Below are 14,114 nucleotides of genomic sequence, written 5' to 3' on the forward strand. Positions count from 1 at the left end.
AGTTGCATAGCTGATGTTTGCTGTCTTATTCATCATATTTTTAATTTGTAGAAAAATGGAGACATTCAGATTGCTTATTCTCATTCATCTCTGGTTCAACCTTTGTTATTGCTGTTATTGTTGCCCTTTTTTCTTCTAGACACTCTTTTTCCCCCACAGTGTTTCAGCAAACTATGCTCAGACAGAGTTAGGTTTCCTCTAAGGAATGAGAAAACATCCAAAACTGGACCTACATTCACACTGTCCGTGTGACATTCAATTTATAGCAATACGTGGCTATTAATGAGATGAGAGAATAGACAAGACAAAAACAATGCATTCCCTTTTTTCAGTCCCTTGGTAAAGGCATGAAGGCAGTACATCCCATCCATCATGGTTGTCCCATAATTTCTAGGCCAGGCCTACACGCTGTAATTGCTGAAGATTTTGTGGCAAAGGGTCACATCTATTTTTATTCATGTAATCCTCAAACTAGTCAGGGCTTTCTCTCATCTCTACCTCTTCTACTCTAGAGTGGTTCTGAGGTTGGATTGAGGTACATTGCTGCCCAGCTACGGGCTGCACATCTGGCAATGGTTGAATGGAACACTTCTCGGGACCTGACTGGAAATACTTTGAGCATAAGCTGCATCAGTCCAGATCTCAAAATATGCTGGTAACTTTTAAGTAGAAAATGTCCAGAGATCACTTGACTCTCTTTGCAAGAGGTGTCACCAATGAGGAATTGGTTTGCAGTTCCTGTTGATATGAAAGCTAGAAATATCAGTATAACTCAAGAATAGCCTTCCAGATTAAAAATTTATTTCCAAGTGTACGCATTTTTCTGTGTTTCAAAGGAAGCTGTTACTAGATTTTTATATGCACTAAATATTTATAGCAATTTTTCTGCTCATAAAAAAAATAAGAGGCTGACAGCAATGGCCAAGAAGTGCATAATACAGACTGCTCGTCCAAACACATTCCTCATACTTGCATCACATCCTTTATGTCTCTTTCTAGAGCCTGTATGAATGGATAAAAGCATGTTAGAGGTTACCAGCACCCTAAGCTTTCTCCAAAAGACCTTAAACTGTGATTCTACCATCAGGACTATTCATTGGAGTTGTCCACAGTGGGAGTGTGAATGTAGATCCAACTATGTCATCCAACTATGACATTTTTCTTGCTTCTTAGAAGAGATCTGGAGTAAGAGTGAGAGATTCTTATCTTAAAAGCAAAACAGACAAAAACAAAAAAAAAGTCTAAAAAAAAAAAAGTCTAAATAGCACCTACTCTGAAGTGATTGGTTTGGGATTGCTATTAAGGCTAATTCTCGTGATTAAAATCAGTGTCTGAAGTCCTGTTCAGTGTGTGACAGGGAATAATCCCCTAGGTGAGGATTGAGTCAGAAGTTTGGTTGTGAGTAGACAAGATCTGTGCTGGGATGAATCTGCCCACGATGCTCTTCCTCTTGCAGAGTTATGATGAAGGTAGTGATGGCAGCTGTGCAATCAGCAAATTTGTTTTCACTTCTCATCTGTCTGAATGTATTTCCATGGATAAGCAGTAATGTCTGTGCAGTACAAATGAAATGTATTACCAGTAAGCACATGGTAGGAATAATTTTAAGATGAGAGCAAACAAAAAGTTCTGCTCAGGCCCTTAGGAGTATGTCTTGTGTTTCTTCCTTCCCTTTCCATTCCTACCCCTCCACAATTTCAGTCTAAAGAACCATCATTCCATGATGGTTTCCTTCATAAATGGTCTTACTCATTTGTAAGTGCTTTCTCTTCATTCGTTTTCAGACATAACCCTTGGATCATCACAAGAGCTGTGTGTATTTATCACTGTGGCATCTCCAAGTATGTAAATGACTTGCAGATGCTCTACTAGTCTGTAACCAAACTTGGCTGTGTCAGTTTAACATACACATGACAAAACCACATTGGCTCTGAACAGGAGTCAGCATAATAAGCTCTTCAGGTTTTCCTTCTACGTAAACACTTTTATGTCTTTATTAATTAGAAACAGAAGCCTGTTCCTTTCAAAGTTCATGTGATAGCAATCAGGCCAAAGAATGAGGTACATATAGTATATTAACAGTTTTATGATAATGCAGTCAGGGAACTGAAGTATATTTTTGGGGAAATGTGCATGTTCATGTATGTATATACATATATATGTACATATATATAAAAGTTAAACAAACATACCCAGCAAAACTTCCTGGAATACATAATATGGTACATTTACAGGTAATGTATTTTGGTATATATTTCATGCAGCGTATCATTGACCTTAAACTTAAGTAAATATTTTCTTACCCTCATGTCCTGAACATCTTTCAGCGTGAAGAGGTCTTAAAACTGCATTATGAATTGGCAACAGCATTGTGGTTTACTGAAAGAAAAATATGAGGAAAAATGTTATTAATTATATAAATATCCGGGCAAAAAAAATCCTTCAGGTTGGCTGTATGTTAGGAGTATGTATCAGTAACTTTTATTGCATAGCACTACTTCATAATATGGCAGTATTTGAACATGAAATACTTAGAATAGCTGTGGCCAATTCCAGAATTTTTAACGCTGAGCAGGCGGAGAATAATGTCATTATTGATCATTTATTGACAGATAAACTGGCACAAGTAAATGAGAACATGGTTTGGCTAACACAGTCCAATTATTTATCAAGAATTTATTGTTTAAAATTTATTGTTTAAAAATTGTTCATCTGTTGTGACAATCAGCAAACAAATGATTTGCGAAGTTTTCTTTGATCATAAATGACCTGTAACTTTCTGTGTACTGATAGACTTGTAGGTGGCACAGAAGCTAGGGAAGTGAGTGGAGAGAAGGCAGGTGGTCTTGAAGAAATCCCTGTTGCATAAAAGGTGGTGCTTAAAAGTTGCAGTGAAGACGGAGTAATGAACAAGCAGAGATCTCCTCGTTAGCAGACCCATCTCTTGGGCTATAGTATTTAATAAAATATAATATATTTTTATAAATATATATATTATATATATAATATATATATTTATATATATATTTATATATATAATATTTATATATATAATATATTTATATATTATATATTATATATAATATTTATATATTTATATATTATATATAAATATAATATATATTTTATTGACATAGTAATGTCAATAAAAGATTCCTAAGCTAATTAAAGAAGTGAGAAATGATGGACACTAGTTGATTGAGAAATGATGAACACTAATGACTGCTTCATTAATAAGATTTTGGCCTGGCTTTGTAGATGTAGTTGAATGTTTCCTTTTAATAACTCATCAAGATCAGTTTCAGAGTCCTGATTACACTCCATCTCCTGTTTATACCCCTGGAATCCCAGCTCAGTGGACACAAATCCTGCTGCATTTGTCCTGCTTTGTGAATGGTGCAGTAACAATTATCCTAGTTAAAATTTTCCATTTAATTTTTGAATGACATTGTACCTGAAAGGATGGTGTTTTTTTTTTTGTTTTGTTTTGTTTTGTTTTGTTTTGTTTTGTTTTGTTTTCAGTTCCCCCCTCCCTCCCTCAGAAGATACATAAAATTCAAGCTCTTTTGTTCTTCGGGAATCTTATGTCATTCCTTGTACTTTGTAATTCACCTCCATGCTTCCTCAGGAAGATGTTAAAATAACTGTTTGAAGTAGATGCTTCAGTACACCCCTGGGAACTTCTTTCAGAATCTTGATATACCCCACTGTGCCCATCACTGATGTGAAAACGGATGATTCTGTTAGGTACGTGCTTTTCTCTTGATTACAATCACATAAATGAAAAAGCTAGGTATAAAGACAGCAAGTTCTTAACTAGTTATTATTTGTCTGTCTTCCCTTTCCTCTTTAGAAAGTATTTCAAGTGTATTTGGAAACTAGGACCTTGATTTTCTTTCCTTTTTTGGACTGTATAATTAGGAAATGCTAGCTGTGTTATCACAACTCAATTAGGGTTTACTTAGTCTGGACTGTGGCATGTATGTAACAGAAATGCTTGAAAGTTGTGAGCAAGTTTTAAGGCCACTGCCCTAGTTCACTAGATTCTCAATTCAGTTTCTGTTCCTTCCCTTGAAATTGTATGGGTCCTTGGATAAAATTGTTACAAATTTATGTCCCACCTTCATCCAAACAGTAAGGGCTGACCACTCTGCTTTTCATCCAATGCTTTGTGTGTGTGTGTACTTAGCTCCAAGCAACAGCACTTAAGCATAAACATGGCTTTACTGATACTGAAGTGCTAAGATTATGTAACAGTGTTGGTACAGCACCTAGCAGATGAAAACCAGAGCATCATTTGCAACATCTAAGCATTGTGGTGATGCAAATAATGATGGTACAGTTTAACATATAACAGAGATTACGTGTAGTCTGGCTGTGAAGTCTGTTTGAGATAATTATTTGTATAACAGATCAGAAAGAATTTCAATTAGCTACAACATATAAATGAACAAATATGACACTTTGACAAAGAAAGGTTAATTTAGGAGATGAAATTGTGGGGTGGATGTTGGTTGTAATTTCTGGAGGAAGCAAAAAGGTCCATACTTCCAGACTTTGTACATTAGGATATTTAGCTTGAGATACGTTACTTTGCTATTAAGACTTTTTTTTTTTTTTTTTTAATAAAAGTTTGTTCTCCAAAGCTCTTACATTGAGGTTAAAAAAATTAGTGATGTTAATTCCAAAAGCCATGCTAGACAAAAATCATTTGGCAGGAAGCATTATATATTGTGTTGAGACAAATATAACTGTTGTAAAATGTCATTTTTTTCATCTTGAAATATATCAAGCTTTTTTCCTACTCATCTTCTAGCTATCTGCTCCACTGCTGTTTAAATATACATCCATCCGTGCAAACTACAAAAATACGCATTTCTTAAAAGTCACTGGTTAAAATGGAGCAATGGCTGCATTTTTCTTTTGATGATTCTGCTTGCTATTTGTCCCTGGCACCCAGCAAGAACTGGATAGAGAAGTTCGTGTGTCTGTTTCAGTGAGCATAGTAAAGTCTGTGTGTTGAGAGACTTTTTAAAATTCTACCTTCAAAGAAGGGGCCAAAGAAATTGTGTTGTGTAAACAGAACCTGGAATAGCATGTGTCCTTTTCCATCTGTACTGTTTTTCTTAAATTGAAATATTCATGGTGTTTTTTTAGTCTTGTCACTTGAACAATGGAAAATGAACCTGAATTTTCTGAACTTAAACAAAGTGTTGTTTACTACTTCCTTGACATTTACAGTGAGAGTAGTATCATCATTGCCTTGGGGCTGAAGCTGGAATACAGTTAAGGCTCAGGCACAACTGAGTCACTGTACTAGCTTAACCACTGCCGATGAAATTGGATACAGAAACCAGGTTAAAAATGTATGTCTGAAAATCGGTATAAGCAGCATTAAATGCCTTATTTTTTTTGTTCATTGAACTTGCTCTTATCCATTTTTGACTCCTACTGCCCTTCAGTGTGCTTGGTCATACCAGTTGTGGCAGTAACAGGGTTTCACTTAGCTACTTCCTTGACCAGCCTCTTTGCTGGACTCTTTCTTTGTGATGCTGATACGTGGTATGTCAGAAAAAAAAGTTATACCAGAGTGTTGTAATGCAAGACTGATAGATTACTTGCTCTTGAGCTAGCAGTGCATGCTGCTAGTGTTAGGTGCTCATGATATAATCTCACTTACAGCTGTCACATGTGGGCTTCAGTCTTGGTTTGATTGCCTCTTGTAAGGCTTTCAAGGAGTCTGTTCACCTCTCTCCTTGCTTCATTTCTTTTTGTTTAGTCAGACTGAAAGTCCTTGCTTAGGCTTTGTGTCTTCTTGATACAGGTAGCAGCTGTGTTAGCAATGCAACTCCATGGTACCATGGCACCATGGTGACACTGCTGTTTTGGATCTGACTGGTTTATTCAAAAGCATCTTTGGACAGACTCGCCAAAAAGTACTTATGGACATCCACATAACCTTGTGAATTATTCTCCCTTGGTAACTGTGGTTTGGATTCTGTGGAGAAGGTTTCTGCTATGACTTGGCCCCCCAAAGTGCTTCTCTTCTCTGATGCCAGACACCACTAAGGTAATTTAAAATATATTTTAGTGCAGGATAGTCTTTTATATTATTTGGTGTTAATTTTGGTACCTGGAGAAAAAATCCCTGTAGTCTAACTCACTTTGCAATTTTGCACCTCCTTTCATCCCAGTTAATAAGTGCTTTGAATATGTTTTTGTTATTACAAAATATATTAGTTTACCTGAAAGCCATTGTATGTTCCATCCCACGTATGGTGCTAATAATTCGATCCTGTGGTGCTAGTAACTGAAACAGTTTGCGGAAGCATGGATATCTGGATTTACAGGTGAGGTTTTCCATTCAAGTTTAATCAGACTGATATTTTTTTTTTTTTATCTGATTGCATTTGTAATGGTCTAGCCATGCAACAGATAGCAGAGAAGGTTAATGTCCTATTATTTATTTTTATACTGATGGGCAATTTCAAAGGAAAACAGAGCTGATTTCCTGTGCTTCCCCATACAAGCTATAAAAAATAAAATAATAATAATAATAATAAAAAATTCTTGTATAATTAGATACCTTAGCTCAGTTTTCAGATAAGCAATGAAAATAACAACAAAAAATCCCCCCCCCCTTTTTTTTTCTTGAAGCTTCTCACATAACAGTATAGATAAACGAAAGGAAATTAATATTTTGGTAAAACAGCAAAGGACGTTAAATATTGTTCAAGTGTCAGTTGAGCCAGAGTTGTCAAGTGCATTGGCAGCTGTCTACCTGTGCTCTGTCTTCCCTACACCTGCATCAAAGCGTAGTCTCTTATTCTACAAAGCATCTGTTTCATGAGATGTTCTTACAGGAATTTAATTAGCACAGGAGTTTGCAATATATGGCCATTTTGGATTCAGCATGTCTTTGGGAGAGGAAAGCTAACTGATGTTTGATTGGAAAGGGTCTAATGGAAACATGCCACAGCTCACATCATTTCTCAGGCTGGGTTAAATTTTGGTGAAAAAAGCCTTTTTGTTTTCTTTAGAGACCTGCATTGCTGTGTGTCCAGTTCCATCTCATTAAGTACAGAACAGATTCTGCATAAACAGTGTCTTATCTGAACCTTTGCACTCAGGACAGCCCTGAGAAGGGGTTGCAAATTAGCAAAATAACCTTTACCAAGCTTTTCATAAAATGCTGCTGTTTTCCTCTTGCTTGCAGAACTTTTATTTTTCTAAAACACATGTTCCTCTGTTAAAATTACATACCTTTGTATGATCCTACATTTATGGAACACAATTCTAGTTGCACCGACAATGATACAAACTGTCATGCTAGCAGCAAGCTCTTCTGTTAGTGACACACACACATCTTAATACAGGCAAAAGCCAACATATTTAATTACTGCTGACAGCAAAGAAAATATTTTTCTCTTTGTTAAGTTAATGAATTTCCATAAAGGTGAAGGGTAAAGGTAAAGTGAAAACTGAGTTAAAACAACAATTCAAGGGAGAAAAGGAAAGAGGTACCAAGAACGTTTACATAACCCTTATCTGCCCCGGTGTTTGTAGTTGCCTCTCAATTTCTTATGCAAAAGGCTGTATCTGTTGCTTACTGTTCAGTCACATAGAGAAGCATTTAGTCCCACATTTTGCATGAGCTGTGATACAGTAATAGGATTTGTGTACACTGATAAACTGATATGGAAACAGTATCTCATAAAAAAAAAAAAAAAAAACAATTTTTGAATTTCTCTCTTTCTGAAGGACAAAATGAGCAACTAAAGTAACAAAGCTGATTTTATTTACAAGACTAGCTTTCCAACTGTGTTCTCTGATGTCTAAGCTGTTCTCAGCCAGATGCTGAAGATAGTGTCCTCTACCTAGTTGCTTGTTTTCCCTTATTTCTGAATTGCATGTTCCTCTTTGTTTGAAATCTGCTAACAAATTTGTAAGTTACACAAGATGTGACCTTATATGTACAAAAATTTGCTCCTACATTGTGATTGTTATAGTTCCACTTCCTTAGGCAACCAGCTGATTAACCTAATCTCAGAGAGAACTCTGAGTTTTCAGGAGATGCTCTGTAGCCCAGAGTGGGAAACTTTGTCATTCTGTTTGGCAAATTGATGTTATCTTATACCAATTCAGTGATTGAGTGAGGTCAATCTTCTTGTTTCTCTGATGGCAGGGTTGTGTGATGGTGTGCCTGTATGCATGATGTAGAAAAAGAACTGAATCCTATAGCAGAGTCATGAGAAAACAGGTTTTCACACGACCTTCAGAGTCTGTCAGGCCATCCCTCCAACCTCACCATGGGCTGATGTATGCTTATATCATTGTTTTAGTAGCTGTTTGCCTTCTTACTCACAGATAATTCCATTATCTCCCCTAGCAGCGTATTTTCAGAACTTCCCTACTGTTACCAGAAGATTTTGCTAATAATTTGCAGACTTCTGAAAGTTGCAAGCTTTTCTGTCAGTTACATTCAAGTGAGAGTCTATCAGTTTGTGTCAGAGAGGAAGATGTAAAGTATTAACTTAAAGACTGTGTTGAATCCACTAATATATGCCATCCTAGAAGGAACTTATATGTGCCTTACTCTATTATCAGGCCTGTGAAATACCATTCAATGTCTGTTCTGCACTTGTGGTTCTATTCTTCTGAAGGGGAACAAACTCTGTTAGACCCAGGCTTTTCTGCCCACTTTTCCACTGAAGTGAATCTTTTTTTCCCTTTTTTATGTCCCACTCTGACTTTCACCATCTCATTTTCCTAGCTGTACCAATGCTTTCATTCATAGAGGTGAGTTTCTGTAACAAAACAAGTGGGCTAATGACTGAGGTGGTATGACTACCCACTGTTTTAAAGATATCTGCAGTGAGCACAGACGATCATTTCCTAAAAATCTGGATCCACTAACTTGTAAAAACAGTGCAATAAAAATCTTCCTGTTTTCTCTCATGGATGAGATTGTTATGCTTGCTCTACACAAATGTCTCTTCTGTGACCTTAGACAGGAAAGCTGAAAAAGCAGCAAAATCTGCTACAAACATTTATTACAAACTCCAAACAAATTTCTTAACCTTCTGGGCTATTCCCCATGTTAGAGATGCAAGTTCATAGCAATGCCAGCTTTCTCTGAATTTACAGATCTCTTGTATGAGAACAACCTGATTCACATAGGCAGAAACATGAGAAAAATTTTACTGCTAACCCTGGCAGAACATCCATCCTGCTGTCAGGGATGCATTGTTTTCAGTGGTCAGTGATAACCTCTCCCCGGAGAGCTTCCCTAAAGCTCAGATCAAGCTATTCTGTGGAGCCAAGGAGGCCTTTGCTGTCTGCTGATGCATCTGTGAGTGCCTGCTAACTAACAGGTCTGCAAAAATTCATACAGTTGAAGATTTTTCAAAATTGTCTGCCTCCATCATTCTCTGGGAGTGTATCTGGCTGTTACTCAAAAACTTTTTCCGTATCTCTTCGTGTATGGGGGGATCAGTCGGGGTTCTTACACTCACAGCATATAGCTGCTGCATCTCTGCTCTGCTGATCACCCTTAAGGTGATAGGGGGCCTCCTTTGTTAAAAACTAGTTGGCTAAGAAAGGGACTCTTGCATAGCAAACATTAATATTCCTGTGTTGTGTTATTAATTCTGTGATTCTGTAATCATAGTAAACTGGTTCTTTCTATCTAATTTCTCCCCCTGTACTCGGCTCTGGTGAGGCCGCACCTTGAGTACTGTGTTCAGTTTTGGGCCCCTCGCTACAAGAAGGACATCGAGGTGCTTGAGTGGGTCCAGAGAAGGGCGACCAAGCTGGTGAGGGGTCTGGAGAACAAGTCCTATGAGGAGCAGCTGAGGGAGCTGGGCTTGTTCAGCCTGGAGAAGAGGAGGCTCACGGGCGACCTTATCGCTCTCTACAGGTACCTTAAAGGAGGCTGTAGCTAGGTGGGGGTTGGTCTGTTCTCCCACGTGCCTGGTGACAGGACTAGGGGGAATGGGCTTAAGTTGCACCAGGGGAGTTTTAGGTTAGATGTTAGGAAGAACTTCTTTACCGAGAGGGTTGTTAGGCATTGGAACGGGCTGCCCAGGGAGGTGGTGGAGTCACCATCCCTGGAAGTCTTTAAAAGACGTTTAGATGTAGAGCTTAGGGATATGGTTTAGTGGGGACTGTTAGTGTTAGGTCAGAGGTTGGACTCGATGATCTTGAGGTCTCTTCCAACCTAGAAATTCTGTGTGAAATGGAGGCTAGCTCACCGTAAGGTCATGTATTAAAAAGAGGTCTCTGATACAGGTCTTTCCTACCTGGTCACCTCAGAAAATGGGACAAGTAAGTTTGGTAGCTTCTGGGCCAAATCTAGGACTGATAGAAATGAATGCAATTCTGTTGAGACAAGTGGAGTTATAGTTACCTGTTACCATTTTTAATTAAGCAGGCAGAGTTCATTATTACAGTGCAGCAGGAAGAAATCTGGCAGTGCAATAGGCTAATAGTTATTAACAGGTTAATGGCTTTTTAAAATAAAATTGTCATTAATTTATGTATTGTCTGAAGGTTATTGTGTTTTGATACAGATGTACTTTAGAGCAAGTTTTATCCTGTGTAGTAACCTAATTACGTCACTTAGCACTGAAAAATAATCATGTAGTGGTATCTAGTGTACGAACATTATGCTAGAGAATAAGTGTGTAGAAAGCTGATACAAAGTGTGAAATTGTAAATCAGGTGCCTGCCAAGCCAGAACATGCGTGAAGCAAATGTTATCACAGTGGTGCTGACAGGTGTTAGCAGCAGCCAGCATGTGGATTTTCTGCTAATGCTTTCTAGCTACATCTTTCCACTAAGTGAATTGCAGCTCTCCTTTTTCCAAGTTGAAAGCTTCTGTACTTTTATTTAGTAGTGTAACAGCAGATCAGGTACTATGGTGTTATGGCTGGCTCTGGACTACTCCATGCCCTGCAGCCCTTGGAAGGGGAAAAAGGCTCCTGCTGAGAGAGGGAGTTAGAAGAATCTTATCAAGCAGAGATAGCGCGCTGACAGTATTAAACTAGTGGATGCCACGTAGTGTCTTTGCTAACTATTGTGCATTGTGCAAATTAATTAAAGCAAGAAGCTTTGGGCTCCTTACCAAGGTTAGTATCTTGATAAGAGTGTTGAGCCTATCTTAAGAAACTGGTCCTGTGGATGAACAAGAGCCAAGAAGCAACTGAGTCTGCGCAAAGACGAGAGGTCAGCCAGCGGTGATGAGGAAGTCACCAACCTTCATCCCCAAGACTCCCAGCGACCACCACCAGGAGACACTGTGCAAGCGCAGGTGGGAGGAGCTTATGGAAATGACTTCTTGAACTAATTTTAATATGAAGTGGGGTCATGTTATGAATATGTATAGGAGCATTGTTTAACTTCATGCATATGTAACTCTTTACTGCATATAACCATGGCAAGTCGTGTGTGCATGGCTTTGGTGCACAGCACTGAGTAAGTACACCTACTTTGCAATCTTACTGATTGTGGAGTCTGTTTTCCGCAAGTCACTGCTTTCCTTCCTGCTTCCAGTTCCCTGTCTAAGCCTCGAGAGTTCACCTCTCCTCACTAACACAGACAAAGCAGTATAGGTCTGCAGCTTTTGTGCTGACCCTCTTAAGATGCACAGCTTCTACCTCAAGAAGCAAAAAGCCCCATGGTGAGGCAGATGGGAATGAATCCTCTGATACTTCGGGGACAGGATGGGAAGAGAAAAGATAGTGAGACATTTAAAACCACAGCTGTAACCCAGCACGTATGTTAAAAGCTATGCAGAAGGACCCCTGGAAGCTAGTAAATTTTGCCCTACTGTCAAACCTACCTGAAGACTTGCATTCACTCCTGACATTTATATCCCTGGAGAGGCCCATGCTGCAGAGCACAGCAGACTGTTCCCAAGAATAGGTGAGTACCTGAAGGAAATCTTTTCTTGTTTTCTATGCAGTGTGACTATGAGCTACCTGTGTGCAATTGAGAGCAGGTTTTAGGCTGTACAATCTCTAAGGATAGTACATCTGCAAACAGATATCCTTGCTTATCTTTATGTGACTCTTACCTTCTCATCGCTGACTTGGTAACCAGTGTGAGTAGACTGTAGGTGCAATGGGGGTGTTGCAGATGATACCAGAAGTCTGTGGTGCAAACAATGGAACAGTTGCCTGAAACATTTACATTTACATTAGAAGCTAAAGTGAAAATCTGTCCATCTGGTTGAGCAAATAAGGAGCTGATTAACACCAGCCACTGACAAATACCCTCATGGAGACCAGAGCAGGTTGGACTGGATGACATCAGCACAGAGGAAACAAATCCTGCTCCTGTGCTTTGTTCCACTGTGTTGGCAACACAAGAAGGATTTTACAATCAATCTAATTGGATCTCCACAAAACAAAGATATGCTACACCTGTGATACAAAATCTTGAGAACTTTCCTCAGTACTAAACGGCTGTATATTCCACTAACAATGGCTTCACAAAGCAGTGCTAGTTGTGGTTTGTGGTCTTCTGAATACTGGACTAGAGTTTTTTCCATTACTAGATATACGCGTTACAGTGGAGGACTTGTAAGTCATTCTTTTGTCACAAAACATACCTGTTGTAGTCAACGATGACAGTAAGAGGTTTTTGAAAAATGTTTCTCTTTTTTTTTTTTTTTTTAGTGAAAGCTTTTGTTTTGTTTGTTTGTTTTGCATTTCACAAACATCAAGATGATAATGGACAGTTACTGTCCTGTCCCATGGGGGTTACTTGGAGAAGAAGAAATCATGGAGTGACAGGAAGGGTCAGCATGTTGGTCAAAGTTACCAGATAGTGCTGTATGCAGTAATGCTGGAAAGGATTTAATGGCCCAAAGAGTAATTTTAATAAGTTACTGCACATGTATTCTCATATTCCCAGTGTGATTCTGCAGCTCAGTGAAGTAAAGTGATTATTTTATATAAGCAATGAACGTAATGTGCTTGTAGGGAAGAAATGTTAGTCATAAACAACATTAGCAAAGCTGTTCCGTGAATAACTTGTGTGGGCCTTTGGTGTCCATGCATTCAGAAGCATGTTGGATATTTGGAATAGTTCAGAAAGAAAGAAAACAGTTTGAGAGCTAGGAAGGATTTTTTTTGGTGAGAGATTTAAGACCGTTCATTTCATTCTTGGTTAAGAGAGAGCTTGTTCTCTAATAATAAATATGTAATTGGGTTAAATACTTCTTGTAGCTCTCAGTTCAGTGGAGGATGACATGTAGGAGCTAATGGTTGGAAGCTAAAGCTAGACAAATTCAGATGAGGATCATATCTCACAGGATTTTAATGGTGAAAGTTAGACCAAATTCTTTTGTATGTGATGGTTTTCAGGCAAAAAAATCTGGCATTCCAAACTAGATTTCCCAAATACCTACTCTAGTTCATGTAAAAGAAATATAGTAGGAGAAAAGAAGTAGAGAGAAGTAGAGATGACTGAAAGAAAAAAAAAAGGGGGGGGGGAAAGGATGGAAAAAAAAATGAGCAAGAGATTCCAGCTGAGGCTTTTTCAGCATGAGAGGAATAGAGTGTCATGTAGACTGTTCTCTGTGTGTGTCCTCACTGGGTGCATCACGTATCTAACTCAGCATCTCAGTAGAGAACTCTGTAGGGTTTTTTTTCTGGAGCACTTGCTAAAAACTTATTTCCTTTGTCTCTTTTCAGCAGAACCTTTGAGTAGGTAAGTACTTTGAGTAGGATAACTAGCTTGCGTGGTCCGATGGACACGCACACATGCACGCACAGAGCTATGTATTCAGATTTTTAACTATTCTGTTTATCACACTTTTGTCCATTTGTACCAAATGTCACTGTATTGAGCTGCAGTTTACACTGGGACTAATTCAAAAAAGGTTATTGAAATATTGAAAAAAGATGTTGAAATAAAGTTGATTATGGAATAGTGCGAAACAGATTTTTCTTCTCATGGCAAGGCCTTTTCAGCTTCAGGTTTAAAAAGCTCTAGGCCCTGATCCAGTGTTTCCAATGTTTTTGCTGACAGCTGAAATAGACCTTCAGTGTACACGTATTGGCCCACTACCTGCTAAGTCCTCGAATCCTCCCTTTCCTGCAATAGAT

Source organism: Anas acuta, chromosome 6 (assembly GCF_963932015.1).
Source record: "Anas acuta chromosome 6, bAnaAcu1.1, whole genome shotgun sequence".
In the NCBI taxonomy this organism is placed as follows: Eukaryota; Metazoa; Chordata; class Aves; order Anseriformes; family Anatidae; genus Anas; species Anas acuta.